The sequence below is a fragment of the Zootoca vivipara genome, chromosome 5, assembly GCF_965207765.1.
Source record: "Zootoca vivipara chromosome 5, rZooViv2.hap1.1, whole genome shotgun sequence".
Classification (NCBI taxonomy): domain Eukaryota; kingdom Metazoa; phylum Chordata; class Lepidosauria; order Squamata; family Lacertidae; genus Zootoca; species Zootoca vivipara.
The window spans coordinates 79,889,981-79,912,329 of NC_142588.1; the positions used below are offsets into that span (position 1 = coordinate 79,889,981).

The following is a 22,349-nucleotide window of genomic DNA, read 5'->3' on the forward strand; positions in this document are numbered from 1 at the left end:
GAATTTCTTTTTTTACATGTATCTTTCTGAGAGAATTCTGACCCCAACCCTCCCATGCGAATATTCAGCATTGATGGCAGTCATAGAATCGTTGAGTTGTTGAGTTGGAAGGGACCATGAGGGTCGTCTAGTCCAACCCCCTGCAATGCACTAATCTTTTTTCCTAATGTGTTGCTGCGGAATCATAATATGTGTCCATAATAATGTGAACCCTCTCCCACCCCACAAAAAAAATCTAGACTCTTAGATTCTTTATTTCCCAGGAACACTATGGGAAAAAAAGATGTATCCACTGTGTGCGAGAGAGGGAGAGGGAGAGGGAGGGGGGGAGAGAGAGAGAGAGAGAGAGATACTGAATACCATTTCTTTTTTCGGGAATTATCTTGACTGTCCTTATCATAATTCCATGTTCTTGTCTTCACAGCTGCTTCCTAGGAGACGGTTATGATGTTTCCAGCCAAGGAAAGTGATTACAAATGAGAATTAAGCAACAGGAACAGATGAACTACTAAACAACAGAGGCCCTAATTTTATATGAATATATGACAAGAAACCTTGGAAATTCATAGGTAAGGGAATATTCACAGACAGCATTAGCTTTTTAACACCTTCAGGTTGTAATGAACATTGATTCTTAAGTACTGCTTGGTCAATTTTCCAATAGATATACAAAATATCCAGAGACCCTAACATGTCATGTGCAACAGCATATTGTGGGTATGCTGGTGCTACACTACTATAAGGTCCAATCATTCAAAATGTCACCTCTCCAACTCGCTTTGAATTCCAAAAGTTATTCTGCACCAGTCTTCTTTACTGTGGTTCCCACAGAAGTTTTGGAGTAAAATTCCCATCATTCCTGATTATTGCTCATGCTCTCCAAGGCTGGTGGGATCTGTAGTTCAAAACCTTTGGAGGGCACCAGGTTGGTAAGGGCTGTTCTAAACTCTAATATATCATGGGTGGGAAACAAATGGATACCTCAGCCCGCCCAATCAGATGCAAAACATCTTCTACCCAAATGACAAATGTAATCCTCATTGCCGGTTTATCGATCTGAATGCTAGAGATTAGATTTAATGTTTTTTATTGCTAGTTACAGTTAAACATTAACGGTACCATGTTGTTCTTCACACAAGATTGAGCAGTTGGCTGTGGAGCCCTAACACTTCAACACTCCCTGTTTGTCAAAGGCAGGCATCATTCCTAACTTCACTAAGCATTCTGTCTCCCTAGGGATTTCAGCCAAGATGAGCAGTTGGTGTGGTTTTTTCCCCTTGCATGTTGGTTGTTTCCATGTTGGTTGTTTTCATGAGGGAAAAAAAATCTGTTTGCAACCCCATTTACTTGGAAAATCACAGGGGTTTCCTGATGTAATTTCACATGGTGAAATTTGGGGACAGTTGAGATGGGGAGCAAAATTCCGTTTCAGCCCTGTCAGCCAGTCACACCCCAAGGCCCTAGTGGCACAATAACACCAAGGGGTGGGAAGTTTGTGAGGCAAAATGGCCCTGACTGTCATGCAGTTGAGACTTCTATGTTCTTGGCTGCTCAAGCCTTTGGAAGACCTCATGAGGGCACCATGAGAAGTGTGAAGATTGATGCTCACTCCTCAACAAACTACCACCACACTGGACAAACGCGCCCTGTGAGCAAGGGCATGCAGACTGGCAAGTTATGTGAACGGTTCTACTGTACTATACTATACTGTACTATACTTTTTACTGTAGAAAAAAAGACAAAGGGGTACATGATAGTGATGTGTATACTATTGTGTGTGGTGTGTAGAATGTGGATAAAAATGCATACCCCCTACTACAACTCAGGGGAAGCTGAGTGTTGGAACATCCAGAGCAGAAAAAAAGAGAATACTTTGCACACCATGTAGTTAGACGATGGAATTTACTCCCACCAGAGGGAGTGGTGGTCAACAACTTGGATGGATTGAAATAATATTTTTTTAATTGTTTTATTATTTATACCCCACCCATCTGGCCGGGTTTTCCCAGCCACTCTGGGCAGCTTACAGCATATATAAAACATAGTAAAATATCAAACATTAAAGACTTCCCGATAGAGGGCTGCCTTAAAAGAGGATTGGGGGGAAATCATCGAAGAGATCAGTAGCTACTAGCCACAATGGCTATTCTCGGCTGAAGGTATTGTGATTGATGCCTCTGAATACCAGGTTCTTGAAACTGCAGTGCTGTTGTGCTCAGGTCCTGCTTATAGGCTTTGCTTCCCATAGTTGTGTGGCTGGCAACTGTGAAAACAGGATCTGGTCTAGGTGGGGGTAACTCAGTGTTCTTAACTCAGCAGAGTCCTCTTTCAAAACCCTCTTGTTGAAGGAGTGATCACTGAATGCATGGAAAGGGAATGTTACTCTCTCTGTCTGATAATCAGAGCAAAAGGTCAGGAATGAGGCAGCATTTTGTGTCCGAAAACACTAAAGTTGTATCCTTGAACAAGCACAGCTAATTTGTATAAATGCTTTTGTTAAAAATCCCACCCCACACAATTACATAGAAGGTTGCTGCCGGAAGGTTTAGGACTGGATCACATGACTGGAAGTTCAGCAGGGGTTCTTACATAAATATGCATTATTTGGCTTAAATCCTAACCTCGCCCAAGTGATTCATCATTTTGCTTCCAGTTAGGGAATGAATGTACCCACCCAATTTTACTTAAGAATTAATGCAGGGCAATCTGAATGCAACAAGGGTGCTGGGAACCACAGAAAATATGGAGCCCTTGGTCACTTGCACCCCTGGATTCTGTGATTAGCAGATGGTGCAGAGTCTCGAGGCTCAGTCCTGGATTGAAAAGGGAGGGGGAAACAAGCATGAATCAGTTGCCCCTACCTCCAGTAATGGATCTGTAAAATGTTGACAGCATCCAGGCCACAGCTCCTCCTGCAAAGTTTTGTAATCCAAGAATGGGGAATCTGTGGATCTTCCAAATGTTGCTAGAGTTCCCCCGCCCACATTTGCCACAGCCAGCATGGCCAATGATCAAGGGTGATCAGCATTTGAGTCCAGCAACATCTGTTGCTAATGAACCACATGAGCTAGGAAGCTTCCAAACTGAATTGTTTGTGTTAGAGAAAGATTCCCCGGCTAACTTGGATTGTCAAAGAGAGACTCCAGCCAAGATTATAGGAGCAAAACAGCAGCCAGTAGGCCTGATCTTTATTGTTGCAACAAGACTTCAAACTACCACATGGAAAAAGCAGAAAGAAGCCCCGAACAAAGGATGGCTCCTCTTTTTATAAGTTTCCCAAATTACTCGTAACACCCTTAGTAAAAACATCATATATTTGTCATAACTATGTCACAAATTGGGAGGGGTATTCTGGCAAAAACATGAGTACCCCGCCCTCACCTGACCTCTACCTCTCACCTTTCAGGGGACCTTTTAGGTGAAACAACGATTATCACCCAGGCAGTGGGGCTGCTGAGTATGTGTTCTCACACTTCAGGGATTATGGCTGCCCCAACCAATGTTCCAAGCTCCTCCCCTGCTAGCCATTTTCTTTTTGAGCAGAACAATGTTGGAATGGTGTAAATTTTCCCATTGAGCCAGTATAGTGGAACCTTGGTTTTCGAGCGTCTCGGAAGCCAAACATTTCGGTTTTCGGACACCTAAAACATGGAAGTAATTGCTTTCATTTCTGAACGCACCTCAGAAGTCAAATGGCTTCCGAGGAATATTTCTCCATTTTCTCAATGGAATTTGCTGACCATCCATTGAGCCTTGGTTGTCAAACGTTTCAGAAGTCAAGCGGTCTTTTGGAATGGATTACGTTCAACAACTGAGGTTCCACTGTACATAGATACATTTATCATTGGATTGCTACATTTGGTAATGTGCAGTGGAGGCTCTTTGTCTTTGCCTTGGAGTGTGGAGAGGCAAGGCTCATGGGGCGGGGAAGGGTCTCTCACTCCCCTTCCAATTTTCAGTAACAGTTATATCAGGTAAGAAATTCATACAGGGACTGTATTAAGAACTAGTATTAAAGGGGAAAGTGGTGTACCATACAGCTGAAAAACAGGCAGGGGTGGAGCATGGTGGGGGTGCACTGCCCCGGGTGCCTTCTCTGAGGGGGGGTGACATTTGGCGCATCGCCCGCCCACTGCTTTGCCAGCAGTCGTCCCCCCTTCCCCCTTGGTTTTGACAGCCCTGTGCTCCCGGGCTGCTGGAGGAGGCAGGCAGGCAGGCAGGCAGGCAGGCAGGCAGGCAGGCAGGCAGGCAGGCAGAGGACTGGAAGGAGACACATGAGCAAACAAGCGGAGGGTGGAGGGAAGGAGAGAAGCATAATCTCCCTCAACTCAGGACTCAAACCCTTTAACCCCCAAAAAGCTCAACAACCTTGGCCAATCGTCCCCTCAATAAAGCTCAACAACTTTGGTCAATCCTTCTCTTAAAAAACTGAACAATTCCTGGCAATGACAATGGGTGGATCACAGCCAGTATTCTTATACTGCGAGTAGATCACAGTCTCTTGGGAGTCCAACTAGATTTCAATAGGTTGGGAGGGGCGGCAATAAATTTTCCACACCGGGTACTACCTGACCTTGCTACGCCACTGAAAACAGGGAAATTGTTTCTCAAAAGCAAAATAAATAATTATTTATCTAGGTGCCTTTCTTGACTGATTCATTAAGTAAGGATTGTCTGGCACAGATCCGGGTCTAATATTAGCATGCCATGTTACAGTGTAAGTAGACCTGTCACTGACAGGTCTTGAGATGGATATAAACGGCAGCTGTCTTCAGGTCACTGGAAAGGCTGCTGCTTGATAAGAATCTAGAAATTTGTTTGGAGTCACTGCATCTCCATGAACTTTTGTCAAGTTCCTCCAGGGAAACAGATGTAGTTACACATTTTATTACCCATGGATCAAAAGACAGTTGTTACACATTTCAGGTCCTATGAAGCAGACCGAAAAGCAACTGGTGTAATTTTGTGATATCATTGTAGAAGCCGGCAAGAAATAGCCAATATTTTCCCTTCACTTTCATAGTTATTCTTTGAGATGAATCCAGGAGAAAAGGTCACACCCAGATTTACATATAATGTCTGAATGAACACAAACACACACAGAGAGAAGATCCCGGGGCCCAAATTGACTCTAATCTGGGGGACATGCCACCTGACCTCAATCAAGTCCTTACTCAATTGAGAAGGAAAGGTAATATCTAGTTAAAGAAAGAGTGAGGAGGGAGCCACAGATGAAATAGAAAAGCTGCCTCTCCCTCGTTCACAGCTGCACAGCACAAAAGGACAACTGGCTTGTGACATGTATATATTAGGCAAGATAGAATACAAAATGAATTTAATGAGTGCACACAAAATGGTGCAAAATAATTTTTTGCCATTTTTTTTTAAAAAAAATGCAAACTGATGTAGAAATGAGGCAAACTGAATACTTGAAATATGAGGAACTAAGAGAAACCAAAATTGGCAATTCATCCATCTTTACACAACGCTACCTACATTTCAAGCTTTGGAGCGAAATAACTTCAAAATGGCAGTGACTGCATTAAGCACCCCAGGATCACGTTGGGAGGTGGTGGAGGTGAAACGAAAAAGCCTGGTGTTGGTTTCTGAAAAGAGGACAGAAACCCAGGCGATAAAGCAAGCAACGAGGATGGGGTTGTGAAATTTGTTTTGTGCAAGTCTCTAGTTGCACCTGTGATCTACGTAGCTGAATTCATATACTACAGAGAAGTTTAAGGCATGCATTCACCATGAGGTTCTTCAGTGCCATAGAGTTCCATGGTGGGTTACATCTATAATAAATGGAAAATGAAATTCAGCAAATATCTACTGTTATTGAACAGGCGATATCTAGTGTTGGTCATTCTCAGAGCAGACTCCTTGAAATAATGGGCTTAAGTCTATTAGTTTCAATTGGTCTACTCTATGCATGACTGACATTTGATATCACTGTGTCTGTATCTTTTAGGTGGGGGTGGAGGGGTTAAAGAGAAGAAATAATCTCATATCTTTTCCAATTTTCCCCAAAGGAAGATTAAGACACACCATAGAAATACCTGTTAGTGAAGCTGTGTTGGTCAGGGTGGAAACCCCAAAATTCAATTTCCCTTTCAATTTACCATAATGGGATTAAATTGATAAAATAAATGCTTTTAATGAATGAGACTGAAGAACACTCAGCAATCAGAAAATTTGCATGGATTCATTAACTACAGCTGCAGAGGCTTGGTTAATTAATAGTGTTTAACTCTACAGTAGTCTAACACAATTAATTATATTCATTAAACATGTAGCATGTATACCATTTATTCAGAAAGGCATCCTGATGAGGAAAGGCACACGATTAGACAAGTTTGTTAATTCTGGCATCCCTGTTAACCTTGTTTTAATTGTTTCATTTTTGTAGAAAAGCAGTTGTGTGAACTAAAAGTTATGAAGTCCCGCGTGAGAAGGCTAAACCCTTTGAAAACATGAAAGGAACCAATTGAAAGCTCAAAGCTCAGCTCATTTGGAATCTGCTGAGATAGGCTTCATAGCATGTCCACCATAAAGTACCAACTAACTTTATTTGGAGAGCAAAGGATACAGTGGTACCTTGGGTTACAAACTTAATTCATTCCGGAAGTCCTTTCTTAACCCAAAGCGTTCTTAACCTGAGGTGCCCATTCCCTACATAGGCTTCCCTGTGGCCCCGGAAGTGTATCCCGGGGCAAAGTTCACAACCCGGAGCACCTACTTCCGGGTTTGCGGAGTTCGTAAGCGTTCGTAAGTAGGATGGTTCGTAACCTGAGGTACATTATAAGAAGAACAAACAGTAAATGGCTACGCATCTCACCCTCACAGGCCTAAGAGACCCTTAAATATATTGTAACACTACAGTATTCTTTAGGATTGCTCCTTAAAACAGCACATCATCCATTGACACCAGAGATCAGGATGTCAACATTCCATAAGCTATTCTATTTTTTTATTATGCATAATGGTAAATTGGCATAAATTGTTGAAGCATTCCCCTTAAAATTCATATACAGTGGTACCTTTACTTATGAATTTAATGCGTTCCGAACGCACATTTGTAAGTCGAAAAAAATGTAAGTCGAATCCCATAGGAATGCATTGGGAGAAAATTTCGTAAGTCGAAACAACCCTATCTAAAAATTCGTAAGTCGAAAAAATCCTATCTAAACCACATCCAAGATGGCGGACGGAGCTCCGTTCGTAAGTAGAAACATTTGTAAGTAGAGTTATTCGTAAGGAGAGGTACCACTGTATTGCCATATAAGCACAAGATTTTGCCTGCGCTCTACAAAGTGCCTAGCTTTGGAGATATTTCTGCATGGTTTTGTCTGTTGTGGGGTCCGGGCACAATGGCGATGCAACTTCTGCTTCTCGCAGAGTATTCTGGGAAGTGGGTTCACCTGCTGTCCACACCAGAATAGCACTGCTACGGTATAGTTTAGGGCTGTGACATGCAACTCTAGTCTATATCTCCCCCACCCTACCCAAAGCGAAATGAACAAAACCACACTTCATAGGCATAATCCACACTCCCTCAACCACAGTCCCACGTTTTGCAATACGGGTTTAATAATGATGGACTTCATATGCAATGGCTGGGTAATTCTGGATGGAATAAGATTTGAGTTTAAAAGATCATGAACTCACGTCTTTGCTACTACCTTTTGTTTCAAGTTGGTGCACTATTGCCCATTCAGTTACTAAATCAACTAAATCATCTATGCCAGAATGGTTTACCACGGGGTACCAATCATTTTTTCACAAGGAAGGACCAAAAGGCTTAAAAATAGAGCCAATAAGTTTCTAATCTAGAGTCTAGACAATGTGTGTATCATGATAAACATTTACTTGTCTAATTGGCTAGGTCTGCTTTCCTTATTGTCAGTACCGTGTTTCTCACATTTTAAGACACCGTCTTATATTTATTTTACTCAAGAAAATAAGCCTATGGCTTATTTTCAGGGGTATCTTATTTTTTAAAAATTACCTCCTCTTCCTGCTGCGGCTTGGCGCCCGGAACTGGCTGCTGCTGCGCTGCTGGGCGCTTTGTTGGCGCTTCAGCAGGGCACGCTGCTGGGTCCCACCGGGTTGGGGCTCCAAGCGGTGCATACTGCGGCTCTTGCCGGGTCCCGCCGCCGGGTCGGGGCTCAGCGTGGCGCATGCTGCAGCTCTTGCCGCGTCCTGCCAGGTTGGAGTTCGGCAAAGCACATGCTGCTACCTTTGCCGGTTTCCGCTCAGTCGGGGCTCGGCAAAGCGTGTGCTGCTGCCTTTGTCGGCTCTCGCTGGGTTGGAGCTCTGCGCGGCATGCGCTGCTGCCCTTGCTGGGTCCCGCTGGGTTGGGACTTGGCGTGGCGCGAGCTGTGGGTCATGCAGGGTCGTGCTGGGTCGGGGCTCGGCGCAGGGCATGCTGCACCTTCTGCCGGCTCCCGCTCCGTCTGAGCTCCACGCTTCCGGCAAGGACAGGCATCTTCCTTTTCCTGTTCCTTACGGAAGCGCCATCCGGACTTAGAGTACCCCAGCATGTCTTATTTTGGGGGGATGCCTTATATTTTATTGCCTTGAGAAAATCGTGCCATGGCTTATTTTATAGGCACGTCTTAAAATGTGAGAAACACGGTAATTGCTATGACTTCATTCATTGGCTAAAAACACTGAGAGGTTGGAGCAGGGTCAGGCTCAAACCTCCCATTTTAAACTTATTTATTCAGGACCTTCATATCCCACCTTTCTTCCATCATGGGATTTGATGCATAGTCCATGGGATTCTCGGGTGGTTTACAATCCAGGCACTGATGAAACTGCAGAATTTCACCAAGGTCAGACTTTGCCTTAAACATCCCACTGTAGACAAATCCAGACCTCAGACTTTGCCCTTAAGCTTCCATTATTGGCAAAACCAGGAAGCGAAGAAATCAGAAAGACTGCACTGCCTGTAAATATCATTTTTCATTATTTATTGATATTGGCAAATTTGATTTGCAAGGCAATGTTTTCTAATTCTCTCTCCCCCCCCCCAAAGGAAATCTTTGAATTTTTTCTTGGCTGCGTTCCGAATGTACACAGAAGAGGCAAACCATATTATAATTTCAGGGTTTTTTTTATCACAACGACCTGTTAAATGAGAGTCTACAGAGAATTGATGGTGTAAATTCAGGTATGCTGAACATAAGCTGCTGATTAAAAATAATACAACATTCATTTGCTGCTTGTCGTTGCTGCTGACCTTTCCCCCCCTTTCATGCTTGACCCTTGCTACTCTGTTGGGGATGCAGATGATCGTATTGTCATGCTATGTTTATGCAGAAGCAGTTTACTAAGGCATGTAAACATCTTCATAACCAAGGATTGCAAGCGGGAAGATAAGGAAGGGGCAGGTGTCTCTCTGGCTCAAGCTGCGAACATTTTCAATGTGGAAAACTGACCACGTGTCGATTTTTGCTCCTGATCATTCCCCCCCCCCTTAGGGACAACTAAAAGCAGCCCAAAAGCATGTAGCGTTTTCAGAATCAATTATGTCATTTTAGAAGGAGTTATCCCCACTGGGATGCCTTCCCTGGAGACTGAAAATGAGAGCAGATGCTAAATTTCTCCACAACTGAGAAAACTTAGTTACGGCGAGAAACAACTGCCCATGCTAAAAAGGAGAGTCAGTTTCATCAGATAGCAAAAGGGCATTTCCTCGCTACGATTGAATGTGTTGGATTTGAGGGAAACCAATTTTGTGTGTAACATTAATGTGCGCCCATGCCTGCAATTCTATTCTATTTTATTTTTGCTTCTTGAAAAGTCCGCTTTTCATCAACCAATTCTAATATATATATATATATATATATATATATATATATATATATATGGGTGGAAATTACATAAGATATAGCCACACGGCAGGTTACCATGGTAATGGAAGAGGAGAAATGAATTATACAATGTGTAGTAAATGTTTCTTATTCAGCCGCCACATGCATGAAACGGCACAGTTTAACATTCTGCATTTACCAGGACAAACAAGGGGAACTGATGGAGTGAGTGTTGATGGATCTTAACCATAACTCTTGCTACCAGCTGCCAAGTCAGTGAATTCCAGGACGACAACCGGGAACAGAACTTGCGGACTAGCAACTTGATTTGTGTTTAGTTTTATTATATAAAGCAGAATAAAGCGCAGCTTTGTACAAGTTACCATATACACTGACAAGATTCAAACTCCTATTGCAAACTGCGGTGTCTTACTGCTTATAAGGGAGAACTTAGCCAATCACCACCTGTTGCTATGCTTCCCTGTCTCCAAGCAGACTTTCTCACATACTCTGTTTAACTTGGCTTGTTGCCAACTCACTCATTGTCTACTCCAAAAGCTGCACATACTCACGTGTCTCAAAAGTGAGACTAGGCATTAAATAGAATCATAAAACCATAGAATTGTAGAGTTTGAAGGGACCCCAAGACTCATGTAGTCCAACCCTTTCCAATGCAGGAATCACAGCTAAAGACTTATTGACAGATGACCATCTAACCTTTCTTTAAAAGCCTCCAATGAGGGACAGCCCCACTACCTTCTGAGGGAGTCTGTTCCACTGTCAAACAGCCCTTACCATCAGAAAGTTCTTCTTGATGCTTAGACGGAATCTTCTTTCCTGTAATTTGAATCCATTACAGTGGTGCCTCGCTTAACGAATGCCCTGCTTAACTAAATTTCCGCTTAACGAAAGGATTTTTCGAGCGGAGGTTGCCTCACTAGACAAATGTGTTTTATGAAAAATTCATCTAGCGAATCGCGGTTTCCCATAGGAATGCATTGAAATTCAATTAATGTGTTCCTATGGGCAAAACAATAGTAAAAAAAAATTCAGTGCATTCCTATGGGATTCCCTAGACGAATTTTTCGCTATAAGAAAAGACCAGTGGGACAAATTAATTTCGTCTAGTGAGGCACCACTGTAGTTTGGTCTTACTCTTTGGAGCACCAGAAAACAAGCTGGGAAGAGGAACAAAGCACAAATAATGGAGGGACCTTATTTTGTTTACCAATTCTCCAGAAAAACCAGACGAATTTCAAAAGTTGATCCTAACTTGTGGCTCACTTAATAGGAACCAATCTTACAGGTGCATAAAGTTGTAAATTTTGGTGGATGCAACAGGAATGCAGGTTTTCATAATGTGTTTTGGGACTCTCCAGGGATATTTAAATAACAATAAAATCATTAAAAACAAGCTTGCTCCATTTTCCATGTGAGAGTCCTTCAGTTATGTGAAGATGGCTATTCTACCACTTCTCAGTCTTCTTTTCTCCAGGCTAAACATACCCACCCCCTTCAACCGTTCCTCGTGAGACTTGGTTTCCAGACTTTTGATCTCTTTGGCCGCCCTCTTCTGCATACATTCCACTTTGTCAATATCATTTTTAAACTCTGGTGCCCAGAACTCCAAATGGGGTCACCAAAGGCTGAAATGCATCCATCCTGAAAGCTGGAATATACTGAGGCATAAGCAAAGGGCACATTTAAAAATACCATAAAATATCCTGGAAAAGCTACCTTCCTTTCTATAGCCAAAACACCAGACAAAAAAAAACAACAAGACCCAAAACACGAACCCGTCTTCCTAACACAATGAAGTTTTACTCACCAACTCTTGGAAACTAATTAACTACAGAAACTTCCGCACACAGACAGGAACCCTTGGTGGTTTCCAGTGCATTTTAAGTTTTAATCTGATGCCTCTCGTTCTGAGAATTATTTTCCTTTCCTCTTGGCACTTTGCTATCTTGTTACTTCTGCATTTGATGAGGGGAACGCAGCATGGCACTGCTAATGTTGCTGACAAAGGAGAAGAAAAGAATGGGGCTCCTTTCTTATCTGAATGTTTCTGTTCTATAAACAGCTGCATTTTTTTTGTACGAAGATCTCCCTTCCCTCTATAAGGACATAAAAGGCACCTAAACCTCTTTCAGCGCTATAGCACTTTAACTGCAAAAACTTTGATTTCGTTTTCTTTCTTTCTTTCTTTCTTTCTTTCTTTCTTTCTTTCTTTCTTTCTTTCTTTCTTTCTTTCTTTCTTTCATACACATTCTTCTTAGGCCTTTTATGTGACACATGTGCTCCGTAGCACTTTTACTTGCAGAAGTGCAACTTGTGTGCCTCTGTGCACCAGTTGTTACGAATGCACAATAGAAAGGATGTCTGTGGGGACTAGCACTCATCAGCCAATAAATCTGGGTTACTAGACAGCAGTCTACTTCAATAAGGAATGTTCAGTCAGCAGCACAGGCATCTCAGCCTTGATTTGTGGCAGAATATTCATAGAATGGGGACCACAAAATGGGGATTTTTCTGCTATCCCCCTGTACTGTGGAATACCGTTCCCTCCTCTGTACCTGAAACAGTGACCACCAGTTGCTTCAGACATCTTGTGAAAACTTGATCTATTTGCCTTGGTTTTCCCTGACCCATAAATTGGAGTGGACCCTGTTTCCACAGAAACTTGTGATTTTCCGTTTTATTTGTTTTTATACTGTTTTGTTTTTATATGCCTTTATAATTCTATCATGCTGTATTGATGTCATATTTTATTTAAATTACATTTTTTTAATTGTAGACCACTTAAGAGATTTTTTAAAATATCAAGCTATTTATAAATGAATAAAGTTAAATAAATAAATCTAAAACTATAACTCCACAAGAAGGCCACCATTTTACATTCCCATGATACCCGGGATCCAGTGTTGTTCTGGAATTTGGTTGAAGAGGGGATGGGGCATGGAATGGTGGTGTATATTCAGAGGATTGTACCCTTAAGAAGTAAAATACATAAATGAGGGCTTTGTGGCTTAAATACACTTGCCAGTGTATTTAAGTGCCAGGGCCTCTGATAGGGAACAGACTCTTACAGCAAAATGTGACATCATTTCCCATAGCATGTTGTTGTTTAGTCATGTCCGACTCTTCGTGACCCCATGGACCAGAGCATGCCAGGCACTCCTGTCTTCCACTGCCTCCTGCAGTTTGGTCAGACTCATGTTCGTAGCTTCGAGAACACTGTCCAACCATCTCGTCCTCTGCCGTCCCCTTCTCCTTGTGCCTTCAATCTTTCCCAACACCAGGGTCTTTTCCAGGGAGTCTTCTCTTCTCATGAGGTGGCCAAAGTATTGGAGCCTCAGCTTCAGGATCTGTCCTTCCAGTGAGCACTCAGGGTTGATTTCCTTCAGAATGGATAGGTTTGATCTTCTTGCAGTCACATAGCATAAGCTACCTTTTCTCAACCTGATGTTGCAGTGCTTTAATTAAATTCTAGCAATCATATTGATTTTCTTTTATCATTAAACAGATACTGCTTGTAAGCAGAACTAAGATGGAATCTGAATGCCTTATTAAGTAATAATTCGCAGCAATACTGTCTTACAATATTGCCAACAGTTCATTAATTCAAAGCAATTCTTCTTGTTGGTAATTTGTATTTATATGGTGAGAACTGCAGCAAGGCTATGAGAACTAAATGAAGGGGAGAGGTAAAACTGACATTTGGCAACAGGGCAATCCTAATTCTGTCCTGGAATCTTGACTTCTAATGTAAAAGCTGAACTCTACCACTGGTCTAAATCATATGAATTCAAGCAAATTCCTCCCTCATTTCAGGATTCACATTTGATTTTATTTGGCCATTGGCCATGACCCCATTACTTATTATTTTGCATAATTGATTATGCAATTTTTACTGTTTTAAATAGGCACTTTGGCTCCTCTAGCAAGGAGCCATGCATAATTACTATCCCAGCCAAAGCAAAATCTTATTATCATACCACTTTCACTTCTGAGATTTGAGCAAGCATTGCTCCAACAAATGCTCCATGCTTAGGCCATGATAATAGAATCATAGCATTATAGCACAGTTGGAAGAGATCTGGTTCACCTGGTCCCAACCCCCTGCAATGCAGGAATATGCAGCTGTCCCATACGGGGAACGAACCTGCAAGCTTGGCATTCTTAGCACCAGGCTCTAACCAACCAAGCTATCAGGTTATCCTAACCCCATAAAGTTTCTACAAAAACAAAGCTACTGCAGATCTCTGAAAGGGTCGAGTAGGATTTTCTCCCTTGGTGGTTGCACTGCTAACAGGAAGGGAATTGCTCTCTGTTAAAATTTGTCTGTGTGTGCTAGAAAAAGGGGTTCTGTGGCAATCAGGTCTGTGGAAAAGCAGAGTTTAACCTCACCGAGTAGATCCTAGTTTATTTTGCATGTTGAGCAAGAGCAGCTAGTTCATACCTTATCATGTTTCCTCACTCTGATATGAAAATAGCAGCATTCAGTTTATCTAAGTGTTACAAGTTAATGGGTGAATTCTTTTTCAGTTCACTTATTGAATACTCGGAAAGTCTTGGGAGGGACAATGCTAATGGGGGCCTTTGAGTTCCAAAGCCAACCATTGCAGCAAAGCAATCAATACAGCACCAGCCAACTATCTTCCTTTTTTTTTTTGCTTGCGTGTGTTTAGTGGTATGGCAAAAGTACAGCATAGATAGCTTTATTGCAAAGTCCTATTACTGACTACAATCTGTTGAAACAAGCAGATAAATCAACCATTGACATGGTTATCAGGGCGAAACTGCACTATAGTAGCAGACCCTTGTCTTTCAACTTGAAACAAGCCAGTATGGTGGAGAGCCAGAATGGTGCAGGAATGGTGGCGGTGGCAGGCGAGAGCTTCAGCTGTGGCAGACTTTGGGCTCTCAAATTTCATTGGTGCCCTGTGTGATGCTAAAATTTGGCGCCCCTCGCCCCTCACCTCTCCATTCTACAGCATTGTTGTGGTCCCCCCTGCAGCCGAACCACTCATGCTACCCTATAACCACTCCTGGCTTCAGAAATTTCCCACCCTCTTTGGAAATGAAAGTCCATCCTCAGATTGCAGGAGACCCATGTTTTGAGACCCATTTCTGCCACAATTATCTACAACTGGCCCTTTCTCTTGCGTCAGTAAGCACAAACACCATGCTTTAATAATAGAAGTGTAGAGCTGGAAGGGACCCTAAGGGTCATCCAGTCCAACCCCCCTGCAATGTAGGGGCTGGGGACAATGTCCAGCTCAAGGGCCACAGTCCCTTCTGGGGGCTGCATGCAAGCTGTGGGCCGTGCCAGAGGCAAAAGTGGGTGCAGCAGCTGATGTAAATGTTCCCCTTTTATGGTAGGCTAATTTCTCAGTACATTGCTCTCTGACTTCTATCCTGGCAAGCAAGAGACATTGTAAGAGTTCAAGGACAAATAGCAGCCAGGCAAAGACACCCAAGGAAGGTGGGGTGCAGGGCCAGAGAGGGTTGTGGTTGGGGAGGGCATGTGGGGTGCTGTGGAAGGAATCCCAGGTATGTACCAGATAGAGAGACTTGGAGGGTCTCTTTTGACCCCTAGGCCTGAGATTCCCCACAGCTGATCCCACAGTAAAAATCTGCCATAGAAATACTAGTGGAACTGTGAGATAACATTTTATTTTGACACTTCTGTGTTAGAACGTTCCCTTCAGTAGTGAAGGAAATGGGAACGGAAAGTCTCAAATTGCTCTGCAGGTACTGTGGCAAAAATAACATTGTGTGCAGCTGGCTCTTAAAACCAACTCAAAAACATCAGAGTGGCAGACTCTCAGGAAGCTAGTCCCTGTGGTTTTTAGAGGCATTGTTTTATTACTGGCATCTGAACTGGCTCAACTTCCGTTCTCCTCTGTGCTGAAAAACACACACACACCGGAAAATGAACAGCAAACCTGGAACAATCAAATGCTGCAGAATACCCTGAAGTTAGGAATATTATACTGGAGAAAAGTTTTAAGCATGATAAGAGAATCAAACTGGGTCAGAGTGTACTTCTGTGAGACTTACACAGTTATAGAGGGGCAAAGTAATGTATCACCAGTTATTCTGAGCACAACAGAATCAGAAATATATCCATTCTATTAATGGGTTGGGGGGCTTCTTTTATGATGAACCACCCAACCAGCTCACTTAAAAGCAGTGACTTGACATATTAAGGAAACCCACTCATTTGTTTGTATTTATATAACACCATTCATAGGAGGCAGCCATTGGCTCATCTCGCTCAGTATTTCCTACACTGATTACCAGTGAATTTCCAGTAGGGTTGCCAAACACCCAGGAAATCCCAGACATGTTCCGCTCTGCTGCTGATCCCGCATTTTTCTGCAGGAGACTTAGCATCTATGCCCTGCCAGCACTCCCTCCACTAGTGATCTACGGCCATTCTCCAACATGGCCTACCAAATGTTTGAAATCCAATTCCCCTCAACCTTGATGATTCAGAACAACTTGAGGTTACCAGTTTGGGGAAGGCTGGTACAAATATTACAGGCAAATGAGGGGAGGATCCCCGTGGGACAGCTGAAATGTAAGCAGTTATTTAAGAAAAACATTGGTGGATCCTTCTGTCATTCATCTCTGTCTCACCCATGAAGATATGGGTGATATTCAATATTAGTTATTAGTTACTAGTGTCATTGAGCCCGTTAAATAAACAGGCACTTGAACATATGTGAGAGGAGCGGCGGGGCTGCGGCCTTCCCTCCCTCTCTGCACTCGGCCGCGGGACGCGCCAGGAACGCAAGTAAACAAACTCGCTCTCCCATCGTGCCCCGCGGCCGAGCGCAGAGAGGGAGGGAAGACCGCGGCCCCGCTGCTCCTCTCACGGGCCAGGGAGGGTTGTGAGGAGGAGGAGGGGGAGGAGGCGGCAGACCAAGATGGATCTCCCACTATGAAAAAGCCAGGATTTCGAGGGGTCTGTCGCTGGGAGGAGGAAGAAGAAGAGGGTGGGGGAAGTATGGAGGATGGGGGAAGAGAGGGAGGACTCCAGTCCCCGAGGCTCCATTCACAACCACGCCCCTTTGTAGGAAGTGGACGTCCCCCTCCACACGCTTCCGTGGCTGTCAGCACTCTCTCTGCCCTCTCAGGAAAGGTAGCCCTGAGGGCTGGGAAGGGATGGAGAAGCTCAAGCAGATCCGGCCGCCGCCAGCTGACACTTCATTCGGCCGCCGCCGCCATCTTGTCTGTCTGTCTCTTGTTCTCATGCGCTCCAAGTGTCTCTGCGTTCCAAGTCCCAACGGCTGCCCGTGGGGCACATGCGCAGTAGCGCAAACCCAGGGACACAGGGACTGGACGCAGAGACACTTGGACTTTATTATATAGGATGATCAGGGTAGACTCTCTGAAATCAACAGACTTACTACTCTTGCAACTGAGAGAGGAAAACTTTTAGCAATTTGAAATATTCATAATTATCCAGTGAAATCTACACTCTCTGAACGTTTATTTCAGGCTGGCATCCTTTCGTAGTTTGTTCAAAGATTTAAATTTTGTTAAAGGAGGGGGAGAAATGACAACAAATGGATTTAAGGTATTTTGTGTGGTAAATTTTATGGTATGTTTCAACAGCTTTAGGACCTTCTATAAAGAAATTTAAGAGGTTTTGTTTGTAATGTCTATCCATTAAAGCTAATGTATTCTAAGAAGAATGGGTCTTCAGGGTAATCTGACCTTGCATTTACTATGTAGTTCTATAAGGTCATTTCAGAGAGAGAGAGAGAGAGAGAGAGAGAGAGAGAGAGAGAGAGAGAGAGAGAGAGAGAGAGAGAGAGAGAGACTAATCTAACAGAATTGAGCACAGCTTCAAAATTGTAGAAGTTAGAGCTCTTGGTGCTTCTTAGGGACTCCAGAAAAGTCTTCATTTTTAAACCCTCTGACTATTTGCATCCTTGGGATATAGAACATCGGAGCAGAATTTTAAAGGAATTCACTGCATCAAGCCCTGGAGTAGTTTGGGTCACAGACAGAAAACTACACTCCCCCCCCATTTTTTACTCAGCATTAATGAATATGAAACAACAATCACATCACTACTTTAACATTTCTTACGTCTAATGATTAAGAACGGGGACTTAAAATGGGGGGGGGGATAAACCACTGGCGCTTGAGATATTGTCCCGCCAGCCCCTGTCAGCATGGCCAATGGTCAGGGATGAGGGGAGTCCAGGAATATCGGGAGGGCCATCCCCGATTTTATCTTTACTTTACTCCTGCCTCAAAAGAATGGGGGAAAGGCCTGTTAAGTTGTAAGTACTCTGGGCTATTAGTGCCATTTATTTATTTATTTATTGCTTATTTGCTTGTCTGAAAGCATTTCTACACTACTTACCATTTAAAATCTCTAAGTGATGTACAACAATATCAAGAATAAACTTTATCATAAAAGCGGAGATAAAAAAAAACACCCCAAAGTCTAGTCGTTAGGAAAAGCCTGAGCAAAGCAGAATGTATGACATCTGATGCGTCTGACGGATGATGGTTCACGTATGGCAGAGAGAAGGGAATTCTACAGTGCTGGGTACAATAGAAAAGTTCAGCAGGTATCTTGGCCCCTGTCAATTAATCTGGAGATGGTGTCACTGTGTCTACAGTTGCTTTACACAAACCTGGCACCTGCCATTTCTCCTCCTCTCATTTGGCCATTTATTGAAGGAAGTCAAGTACCCAGAGCCGGCCCGGCATTAGGCAAGGTGCTGCTTCTGCCTCAGTCAGGAAGAGCCCCCCCCCCCCCGAGACAAGCCCATGGGTGCCCCACCTGCCCTGCTGCCACTGCCAGCGACAGAGAAATGCCGCTGCCATCTCGCCCAAAATCAACACCAAGATCTGCCAGAATCTGTAGGGATGTGAGCAGATGCTCAGAGAGAATATATTTATCTTTCCTTGCTCATGTTTGTGAGTTCAGCAGAGTGTCATCCCTTTGTAGCTTAAAAGGGAAGCTTAGGCTAGTTTTAGCCTTTTAGGTTAAGCAATCTAGGAGGCTTTAAGGCAAACTGGATTCTCCAGGCATTTCCCTCTTTTCTCTCCCTTAAAACAATAATCACGCAAACAGTCGTGTAAAAGGTAAAATTAACATATACTCATTCAGAATACTTGTTGAAGAGTAACAGATACAGCAGCTTTGTTCAGGCAGGCTTAAAATGATAATTCACTTACAAGGACATAGAATCATAGAATCATAGAGTTGGAAGAGACCACAAGGGCCATCCAGTCAAACCCCCTGCCAAGCAGGAAACACCATCAAAGCATTCTTGACATATGCCTGTCAAGCCTCTGCTTAAAGACCTCCAAAGAAGGAGACTCCACCACACTCCTTGGTAGCAAATTCCACTGCCGAACAGCTCTTACTCTCAGGAAGTTCTTCCTAATGTTTAGGTGGAATCTTCTTTCTTGTAGTTTGAATCCATTGCTCCGTGTCCGCTTCTCTGGAGCAGCAGAAAACAATCTTTCTCCCTCCTCTATATGACATCCTTTTATATATTTGAACATGGCTATCATATCACCCCTTAACCTTCTCTTCTCCAGGCTATACATACCCAGCTCCCTATGCCGTTCCTCATAAGGCATCGTTTCCAGGCCTTTAACCATTTTGGTTGCCCTCTTCTGGACACGTTCCAGCTCGTCAGTATCCTTCTTGAACTGCGGTGCCCAGAACTGGACACAGTACTCCAGGTGAGGTCTGACCAGAGCAGAATACAGTGGTACTATTACTTCCCTTGATCTAGATGCTATACTCCTATTGATGCAGCCCAGAATTGCATTGGCTTTTTGAGCTGCTGCATCACACTGCTGACTCATGTCAAGTTTGTGGTCTACCAAGACTCCTAGATCCTTTTCACATGTACTGCTCTCAAGCCAGGTGTCACCCATCCTGTATTTGTGCCTTTCATTTTTTTTATTTTTTTTGCCCAAGTGTAGTACATACTTTGGTCTAGTTTAAAATGGTGTCTGGGCATTGGAGCTGAGACACAGCAGATGTTCTTCACATCTCTGGCTTGGTGGTGAGATGAAGAGAAGAAAGAGGATGTGCCCAGGCAGGTAGGAGAATATATATATGGCTATGCCCTCCCCCTATCAGGGCACAGTGGGAGTGTCTCTGACATAGTTCTCTCCTGCAAACTTACAGGAAAACTCTGTGAGCTTCAGCTCATATCAGGTGCCTATCTAGGAAACCTGGAGTTGCTGCTTTGACTGCATTGTAAATATCCCACACAATCGATGGTGATGCTGCTTCTCTGCCAGCGACAGATGGGGCAGGGTATGCAGGGGCACTGGGGCAGCGGAACAGGTAGATGATGGCAGCCGTGGTGGAAGTGGTGCAGCAAAACAGCACTTCCTCTTCTGCCTCAAGCAGCAAAATGGGATGCACCACCCAGAGGCGGAGCAAGGCGGGTGCGGTGGGTCCGCCCTTGTTGCCATCCCTGAGTGTGGGGTGTGACATCACCACGGGCGCCCCCCCCCATGCGTCCCAAAGCCGGCCGACGCACGCACACCCGAGACATGTGTCAGTGCCGCTAGCTGCGCCTCTGCCCATCCCTATGGGCGCTGTGTGCCACGCCCTGCCCCTAGTCCCTATGGGCGCAGCACAATGTGCTCCATCCCTATGGGCGGTTCGCCCGCCCCTGGGCACATCGCCCCAGGTGCCTGAGAGGCTTCCTCCACCACTGGCATCGCCCCTGCATCTACCCAGCTGCAAATTGACATTCATGGGAGATTGTTTTGCCCAGTAAAAATCAGGGGTGGTGTGATTGCTGCTTAGAAGACTTATATTGAGAAGGTGGAGGTGGAAGCATGAAGCCGAGCATGGATTAATAATTTCTGATGGTAGCCATAGGATGCTGTCTTATACTCAGTCACATATTTGATCCATCCAGCTCAGTATTGTTTACACTGGCTGGGAGCAGTTCTCCAGCCGTTACCTGGAGATGACCTGGACTGAACCTCATACATTCCCCAGGCCAAGCAGTTGCTCTATCATTTAGCCACAACTTTTCCAAATTGTTTGGCCCTTAGGTGCATTGTAGATGTGCCCACATTGTGCGTCTGCTGCTCCTTAGTTACCAAATTCCTTTCTTTTTCATTTATTGCTCAGCAAAGACTACCAATCAACTTACTTAAAATGACTCCAACTCTCACATTTCTTTCCAGAAGTGGACCCCAACCAGGCCATGGAAATTCTTTCTGAAGGATATACTTATCGAAGTCTGAATGACACTACCACAATCTCTTTTTTGCCAGCTTTTTGGTAATAGTTTTTAAAGCTTTGCACAATAACAGCTACTCATCTTGCCTCTGAAATGCAATTCCTCTTTTTCCATCAAAAAAGACCAGCACTGTGTCGTACATAACATTTTAGACCATCTATAGTCATTTAAATCCCATAAAAACCTAGACTTTCTTGGGGGGGGGGGGAGAGAGCAAAAGAGCAATGATTTGGCTGATAATTGCGGCAATAAATATTGGAGGCCTTGAGCAGTGGCTGCTCATGCCACAATGTGAACAGGCTTGATCCTTTTTCAAGAACTAAAATAGCCAGTGTTTTATTGTGCTAATTTTGAAGGGGGGAAAAACCCATAAAATGGTATTGTTTTCTAAAAATATTCTCTTAAAATGTTCACGGTCTGAAGTGTTTGTAGCTTAGGACTAGTAAATTTTCTTCCTATTTATCATTATTTTCTTTTGCAATTGTAAATGTAGGAAGCTTAAGTTACCCTGGTTTAACTTAAGCTGGTGCAAAAAAACACCAGATCCAAACTCTGTTCAGGAGCAGGACTCCAGAGAAGCAAACACAGAACAATGGATTCAAACTACAAGAAAGAAGATTCCACCTAAACATTAGGAAGAACTTCCTGAGAGTAAGAGCTGTTCGGCAGTGGAATTTGCTACCAAGGAGTGTGGCGGAGTCTCTTTCTTTGGAGGTCTTTAAGCAGAGGCTTGACAGGCACATGTCAAGAATGCTTTGATGGTGTTTCCTGCTTGGCAGGGGGTTGGACTGGATGGCCCTTGTGGTCTCTTCCAACTCTATGATTCTATGATTCCTCCCAAGTGAGCTGGCCTAAGCCTGGCAGAGGGAAAACAAGCCTTTAAAAGAGTGTTTGAGTTAGACCACCCTCCTTTGCTTGCACTAATTTCCTCCAAGTTGCCAAATGAAGTGACTGAGCTGAAGAAATGTAGGATCTAACGTAGGCTGAGCCCCATCACTATCCTGGAACACTTTTCCCCCCCTGGGCTTATGCCAGCTCCTCCAGGCTTGGCTCAGCCCCAGTTGAGCCAGGATGGGGGGAGCTACACTGGTGCTATCTCCAGTTGAGCTGGAGTTAGGGACATATGATAGTGCCAAACAGTTGAGTTAAAAATCATTCAGTGGAGCCACAGATCCACCCCATCCTAAGTTGCTCATCCAATTGGATCTAGGGTTAGGATTGTGCCCATGCCCATGGCCAATCTTCAGCATTTACCTTTAAACTCAGAATTTTG

At 43.8% G+C, this 22,349-nt stretch overlaps 1 long non-coding RNA gene across 4 annotated transcripts in view; it reads left to right on the forward strand.

Annotated features, from left to right (window-relative positions):
• The window catches only part of LOC148685750 (uncharacterized), a 28,291-nt gene extending 16,663 nt beyond the window's left edge, over nucleotides 1-11,628 (forward strand). For 2 of the 4 annotated variants that reach the window (XR_015949890.1, XR_015949893.1), the window contains 2 exons: nucleotides 425-569; nucleotides 6,407-9,216. This is a non-coding gene — a long non-coding RNA (uncharacterized LOC148685750). Of the gene's footprint in view, nucleotides 1-424; nucleotides 570-6,406; nucleotides 9,217-10,017 lie in introns of those variants that run through there. The other 2 variants (XR_015949892.1, XR_015949891.1) reach the window with 2 other exon arrangements.
• Nucleotides 11,629-22,349: the final 10,721 nt, after the last annotated feature.